The sequence below is a fragment of the Miscanthus floridulus genome, chromosome 1 (assembly GCF_019320115.1).
Source record: "Miscanthus floridulus cultivar M001 chromosome 1, ASM1932011v1, whole genome shotgun sequence".
Taxonomy (NCBI): domain Eukaryota; kingdom Viridiplantae; phylum Streptophyta; class Magnoliopsida; order Poales; family Poaceae; genus Miscanthus; species Miscanthus floridulus.
In genome coordinates, this window is record NC_089580.1 from 179,367,276 (window position 1) to 179,375,390 (window position 8,115).

General features: G+C 47.7%; 1 non-coding gene across 1 annotated transcript; it reads right to left on the bottom strand.

The window, feature by feature from the left end:
- Window positions 1-7,752: 7,752 nt before the first annotated feature.
- LOC136511155 (small nucleolar RNA R71) lies at window positions 7,753-7,861 on the bottom strand. Its single transcript, XR_010772653.1, has one exon. It is a non-coding gene; the product is annotated as a small nucleolar RNA R71 (small nucleolar RNA).
- Window positions 7,862-8,115: the final 254 nt, after the last annotated feature.

Genomic DNA, 8,115 nt, shown 5'->3' on the forward strand with positions numbered 1-8,115 from the left:
TACTATCGCTGCAACATGCCTTACCCCCAATCCACATACTGTGGCAGCGCCCATGGCCGATGGCGAGCAAAACCTAAAATTAGCCACGGCCAGACCACCGCTAGACCCGACGAGAGTGGGGCATCTAGGTAACTCTCCATATTACTCACTGGTACAAGGAACTAGGCTAAGAGGGCTTGAGTTGGTGATTATGAAGGAGGGACGATGGTACATCACCACTGCTACATCATGCGACTGGCCCCAGCAGAGGTGACCGAGCCACGACCCGATAGGGTACGACAATTCGGGGACATGGCCACACGAGTGAGGACAGAAGGTGTGTCGGTTAGTGTTTAAATAGAGCCAAGAGGGGTGCCAGCGTGCGGAGCACTTGAATGCAGTAGCTGGACCCAAGCGGCTCATCGGCGTCGGCTAGCGGGACAGGGCGAAGTAGGGAGGCGTCACCGTCACCCTGTAGCTGGGGTTGGTTGACCCATACGTGGTGAGCGGCGACACAGACCCACGATAGGTGAATCGTAGGGTGGGGCGGCTGCCACACGAGCATGGCAACGATGGCCACAGCCTCGGTTGGCTCGACAATGGTGGTCGTGGCTAGCTCAGCCTATCGCGTAGCATGAAGCGGTGACGAGATGACCACCAGCAAGGCCACGCGTGATGTGGTGTGCATGTGCGGTGGTGGGTGCACCAACGCATGATGTCGCACCCCGAGTGCGGTGATGACGCACCCCCGGCCAGCCAGCCTAAGGTGATGTCTTGCACAGATCTCAAAGCATAAAAATCAACCAATTAGAGCTCGATTGAGATTAAAACAAAAGCTCAAGACTCTAGTAGACCCTAAGGGCTTCGTATCTAGGCAACAAGCACGGCCGGAGGGTGACCAGCGAGGGAGAAAGAGAGGTGCCAACATGAGTTCATCATGCTGAGCACTGGCCCAAGAATAGAGCGCTAACAGCATGGACACAACGTGTTCTAAGGAGGTTTGAGCCAATTTAAAATGAACAAAGTGACATTCATCACCACTTTGACCTACACCTTGATCAAGTGCTCACTTAGAGGCAACCAACAACACCAAATCATGAAACTAGTGTTTAAGTATTTTAGTTAGAACTGAAGTGCCAAAATAGCATTGTCCAACACTCTTTTCCGACTTGGAAAAGACAAGGGTTCAATTGGACTTAACATCCAGGAACACTTGTTGCCATTATTTTTAAGAGGTCTGTACCTTATTAACTTCAACCAAGAATTACTACATGCGATAGCCCATACTTTACACTAAACCATAGGAACAAAATACTTAAGCACTATTTAACTATTTTGTTCAATATAATTCGCCAAAAATAACATTTTGAACATAAGTTCAAATTCTTGCAATTCAATGAAAATGTTGATTTTTAGTTTCAGATTTGATTTTTGAGCTCTCAAGAACACTAGTTAACAATATTTGTTTTCAAAAATTAAAGTTGCCTTTTCAGCTACACCACTTGCTCATCATCTTTACTTAAGTGCTACACACAAGTTATATTTTATTTTTGTTTATAGAAATTGTATTTCGTACCAAACAATTAAAACTACTTATTTTATTCTTCTTGTTAGGATTTTTATTAGTACATTTACGCACTGATTAAATTAACTTAGACATTTATTTGATTTCTCTCAATCATAAAAGGGAGTCGCACAGGGTTTGTTTATTATTTCATGTGTGTTTTAAATTTTTTTAAAACTTGAGAACTTGTTTTGCTAATTTTTATCGAGCCTCAATCTCAGTGCTAAGCAAGCTCGTAACACCTGGGGTGTTATAGCGTAGCCAATGGCTATGTCCATGGGAGAGCAGATGGAGGAGGTTGCGTCCGGGGCGCCTGTGGTAGGCATGGTGCGGCCGGGTGTGGCCACGACGTCACAAGTGAAAGCGGCACAACTGGAGCCATCATCCGTGCGGGTGGCCACCTCCCCGGTGGGGCGGATAGAGGAGGATGCACCCAAGGCATCTGTGGTGGACATGGCATGGCTGGGCGCGGTTGCGACCTCATAGGCGAAGACGGCACAACCGAAGTCGTCGTCCGTTTAGGTGGCTATGTCTGCGGCGGGGTAGACGGAAGAGGGCACACCTAAGGTGTCCTTAGTGGATGTGGCGATGGGGTAGGCCTCCGCATCCACATCCCTTGCCCCCCTCTATCTCCAGAGGGACCGCTTTGGAGGAGTTGCCGCTGCAAGAGGGGTCGGTGCCGCTTAGGATCGGTGTGGAGCCATCCTGGTTTCTGGTCCAGGTGGGCGGCGACCCAAACACGTGGGGAGGATCCTAGATCCGGTGGGCAGATTGACGGCACCTGAGGGTGACGCTTTTTGCCCTCGACGATGCCGTAGAGGAGAGGGAATGGGGGAGGATCCACATGGGGGTTGGGACTGCGGTTCACGCCCTGACCACGTTGCTGAGCTCGTTGTGCGACGTCATCACCCCGGTTGGCTAGGTATGATATGATCATGTTTCTAACCCTCATTTTCCCTTTCCACGCCTCTAAGTCTTGTCCTCTCCACAGTCCCTTATGGTCCGCAACCAGGAGAAGTCACAATTCCTTCATCGCAAGAAGGACATTTGGGACCGCCTCGGCAAAGAGACATGACGAAGTGAGGGGCTAGCCCCATAGCTCGCTGCCGCCCATCAGGAGCTGGTTGAGCTTGCCCCCGCCACCTAGGAGCTGGCTGACCTCCGAGTCAGGGTGAAGGATGCTCGCAATGATGCCCGTGAGGCCAGGGAGAAGCTCATGGCCCTAATCAAGAGGGCACGCATGGACGCCATAGAGGCCGAGCAGCTATGAAAGGAGTGTGATGATTTGCTCTAGACCGTATAGGGGCTCCGCATGGAGTCTGACTTGGCTCACTAGGAGCGCACCGACGCCTAGCCATGGATCGACCTCCTCAAGGGTGAGCTTGAGGGGGAGGGGGACCTAAAGGTTGTGACCGAGGGTGTGTCTGCTAGGCTCACCACAGAGGTTGGTCGGTGCTAGGAAGAGGTCCGGCGCCTAAAGGCCGAGGTGACCTGGCAGTGCGATGAGGTGTGCAGGCTTCGAGCAGAAGTGGACGGTAAGCCTCTGGTTTTCCTTGTTATCTTTCTCCCTAGAATCCTTAGTAGGCCTTTTGACATGGTGGGTATGTGACTTGGACAGGTCTCAACGATAAGCTTGGGCGGAGGTGATGAAGAGCCACGGCCTAGAGAAGGAGCTCGATGAGGTGAAGGCCTCCCTCCTAACGGAGAGTGATGAGCATGATACCCTACACATCACCGTCAATTGGTCTACGATGACCTCAAACTAGCCCTGGAGCAGGAGACGAGCTCGCTCACGGTTGATGTCATCTAGATTATAGATCGAGCGTGTGAGATCGTGAGGGACGCGCTTTGCTTCGGCGTTCACCAATCATTTTTGATCGCCCATTCTCATTACGAGAATATCGATCTAGTGATGATGAGCTAGGGCTTTGTGCTTGGTTACTCTGAGGCTGAGCTAGAGGATATCGAGGTGATGGAGGCCCCCCTAGTGCAGGACCTTTTGTTGTGGCCAAACATACTTTTGGCTCTTCTCCTTTTTTATGTATAAAAAGGTTAATGTGTTTTGACCCTTTGCATTATTAAGGTTGTAAAGCATGAGGTGTGGGTGAAAGAACTCTGATCATGCTGGTGAGCAAAAATGCCATAGCCGCTGAGGCGTAGGTTTCTTGCAGTCCGATCAGTTTTACTCAGCGTTTGTTTATGCAACCCTTGCTTCTAGATCTTAACATAAGAGAGGGTCGAGCGTAGAGAATGTTTTTAGGTAGATATACTCTTATCAGCCCCCAAGTGAGGCCCGACCCCTTGCATTGCTGGGGTTGGGTGTCACTAAAGATCAAGGAGAGAATAGCAAAATCGATAAGAGAAAGTGTTTTTCATTTCAAAAACATCATTCTTAATTTTCATAAGTACACGCATAGATTTGGGTTAAAAGCAATGTAGCTACTCAATGTTCTAGACGTTGATGAAAACTTTACCGTCGATGGTCTTGAGCTTGTAGGTGCCTGGTTGGATCACCTCCGCAACGACGTACGGTCCCTCCCACGATGGAGAGAGCTTGTGGTGGTTCTTGTTGCTCTAGACGAGGTGGAGCACTAGGTCCCCGATGTTGAAGGCCTGACCCCACACCCAATGACTGTGGTACTGGCACAACGCTTGCTGGTACTTGGCTGAGCAGAGGAGGGAAACATCGCATGCTTCATTGAGCTGATCCATTGCGTCCTTGAGGGATGCCTCGGCTCCCTGCACATTGTACCCCAAGACCCTTGGCGCTCTGTAGTCGAGGTCAGTCGGGAGGATAGCCTTAGAACCATAGACCATGAAGAAGGGTGTGTAGCTGGTGGCCCGGCTAGGGGTCATCCTCAAGTCTAGAGCACCATGGGAATCTCCGCAACCCATCGTTCGCCGAATTTGTTCAGTCGGTTGAAGATCCCAGGCTTAAGGTCTTGCAGAACCATGCCATTTGCATGCTCAACCTACCCATTCGTGCGGGGGTGCACCACGGCGTCCCAATGAATGTGGATGTGGTAGTCATCACAGAATCAGAGGAACTTTTTCTTGGTGAACTATGTGTCGTTGTCTGTGATAATGGAGTTTGGGACTCCAAAGCGATGGACGATGTCAAGGAAGAACAACACGGCTTGGTCAAACTTGATCGCAGGGATCAGCCAAGCCTCTATCCACTTTGTAAACTTGTCTACGACAACAAGTAAGTGTGTATAGCCCTCGGGCGCTCTCTTGAGAGGGCCAACCATATTGAGCCCCCAGACTATGAACGACCATGTGATAGGGATCGTTTGGAGTGCTTTGGCTGGCAGGTGGGCCTACCGAGCATAGTATTGACACCCTTCATAGGTGCACACATCTATTCAGCATCGGCTACTACGGTCGGCCAGTAGAAGCCCTATCGGAACGCATTTTCGACCAGGGTCCTAGGTGCGGCATGGTGCCCATAGACCCCACCATGGATATCGCTCAACAACTGCTTCCCTTGTTCGATGGGGATGCAGCGCTGCAGGATCCTAGTGTGGCTTTGCTTGTAGAGCTCCCCTTCAATAATGATGAAGGACTTGGCATGATGCGTGAGTCACTGAGCCTCTATTTTATCCATCGATAGCACCTCAAGGAGGAGGTAATCAAGGTAAGGCATCCTCCAGTCAGCAAGAGGGTCAGGCCCTGCGTCAAGCTCCATGACCTCGAGGTTAGGGGGGCTAAGGGTTGGTCAGCCCCTGAGCCTGAGGTTGGCAGCCTGTCACTAGTTTGTTCTAGCTCCTCGTAGCGGACTGAGGGCTTGTACTAGTCGTTGGCGAAAATTCTCGTCGGCACTGGCTCTCGACCAGACACCATCTTTGCCAGTGCGTCAGCTACTTCATTGAGCCACCTCGAGATGTGATTAAGCTCAAGACCATCGAACTTGTCCTCCATCTAGTGGACCTCTCAGCAATATGTAGCCATCTTAGTGTTATGGTAGCTTGACTCCTTCATGACCTGGTCAATGACCAGCTAGGAGTCGCCCTAGACATCGAGCCATCGCATGCCCAGCTCAACAGTGATGTGTAGGCCATTAATGAGTGCCTCATATTCGGCCACATTGTTGGAGGTAGGGAAGTGGATGCGGACCATGTACTTCATGCACACTCCGAGGGGTGAAACGATGACTAGCCCCACACCGGCCCCTTCTTCATCAGCAACCCATTAAAGTAGGTCGCATAGTACTCCTGGTCGATGGCCACTGGTGGCATTTGGATCTTGATCCATTCTACCATGAAGTCAACTAGGACTAGGGACTTGAAGGCCGTCTAAGTGGCGTACGAAATACCCTGACCCATCAACTCAAGTGCCCACTTCATAATCATTCCTATGGCATCCTAGTTTTGGACAACCTCGCTGCTGATGGTAGTTAACAATCATTATAAACCATCAATTAAACATATATAAGGGCATAAATATAATCACCAATAAAGGTTTAGGGGTTTAAACAAATAAATTCCATGAGTTTTGGTAAATCTGTGTTTCCAGCAGGGTTTAATCAAAAAACCACCAAGGAGGACCTAATCATCAAAGGAAAATATGAAGTTCCGAAACGGTACCTATGTGGGAATACTCTAGAAGGGTCCAGAAGCCATGTCACCAAAGAGGAGGGCCACCCCTGACAGATGGGGCCGCCCGGCCTACCCTGGGCCCACCTATTAGCCAGCTTCGTATGGCGGTCTCCCACTACCTTTGCAGATACATCTAGGTCGTTGCTTAAGTTGGTTTAATCTAAGGGCTCATGTTGGACCCTCAAGTTTGTATAGCGCTTACTCTAAAGTACACGGGGTGGATGGTCGACATTGTGTAAGTGTGGTAGATCGTGGATGTGATACTTCCATTGATGTGATACTTCCGTTGAGTTCTTTGTAGTCCACTCCCCGAATATAGGTGCACGTAGGGTCCGATTACGAAGATAGAACGAGCTCTGCCCTGAATCTTCCTTAGTTATATCCCTTATGTGTAGATATGATGATGATCTTAGCCATGATTACTAGGTGTAATTACACTAATCAAATGTATGCTTTGACTTATAATTAAGAATGACTTAGGAATTATTCCTCTAATATTCTACCTGACCATGCTAATGCTATAGAAAGGAGTGTTATGAGTGATTTATTATTCTCATTACTTATCATTTATACATCTCTTATCTTATGACTTACCCCTGTTGTGAGTAGAATATTGGCTATGGTTTATTTCTCCTTCAATAGTATAAGTTATCAATACATATCCATGCTAGACCTTCCCAATAGTAAAAATATAAATAACGATACCTGAAATACTCTCGGGTAAAATGCTACAATGGTATATTATCTGTGTGTTTGTGGATACTTTTCATTTATAGATTTACATATATTCTCTCTAGTCACATGATTTGTAAAGAACTGCTTAGTGTTATACTAGTAGTAATGCTATGTAGTACAAACACATATCTCTGACATCATCACTAGGGATGACAACCTAGTAAAGTTAGGAGGTATAGGTTTACAATAGGTGGCTAAGTACTCAAAGAAGTAACACATTAATAAACACCAACAAGCATTTTTTGCGCTGTTGCCAGGGAAGGTAACTAGGCAAAGGAAGTATTGATAAACTTATACTTATTGATGTGATCGAGGAAAACCATTGACCTCTACTCAAACAGGATTACCCTTGTTTTGTCTACTCGTGTATCTTATGCAGGGTAATGTATGCGAACCTATGTTGAAGGTCTAGAAGCATTAATTAGGAGAACTAGAGCTAAACTCAAGAAGACTCTAGCTTTGAAATCGAAAGATAACCATATAAGGCGAAGTTTAACATAAGAATTTGAAGCCATGGCTAACAGGACTCTTCGTGAATTCTCTGCTCTAACTATAGCCAACATTTGTACTAGACCAACCGTCAATGTTGGAGACAATGGATTCGAGCTCAAGCCAGCTCTCATCAATATGGTGTAAGCAAATCAGTTTTGTGGAAAGGCACATGAATATGCAAGTGCACATCTCCAACACTTCTTGCAGACTGCAGCACCTTCACCATCAAAGGAGTAACCCATGATGCCATACTACTTCGTCTCTTCCCATTCTCACTCTTGGGGAAGGCAAAGAAGTGGTTCTACGTCAATAAAGATAGAAATGCTACATAGGATAACTGCTCCACTGCCTTTCTAGCAAAGTTCTTTCCCGCAGGCAAGACCAATGCTCTGTATGGGAGAATCTCAAGCTTTCAACAACAACATGATGAATCTATCCCTGAGGCATGAGAACGCTTTCAAGATTATATTATGGAATGCCCTCATCATGGGATGGAGAATTGGCTACTCATACAGACTTTCTACCATGGATTGATCAACAGTACCCATGAGACTATGGATGCTACTGCTAGAGGTGCATTCCAATCACTCACCATACAAGATGCAACGGCTCTTATGGAGAAGATGGCCTCCAATCAAGGTTGGAATGAAGAACATGCTCAAACCTGCAAAAGAGGTGGAGGTATACATCAACTCAAGGAAGTAGACATGTTGTCTGCCAAGATCAACCTACTAATGAAGAAGCTTG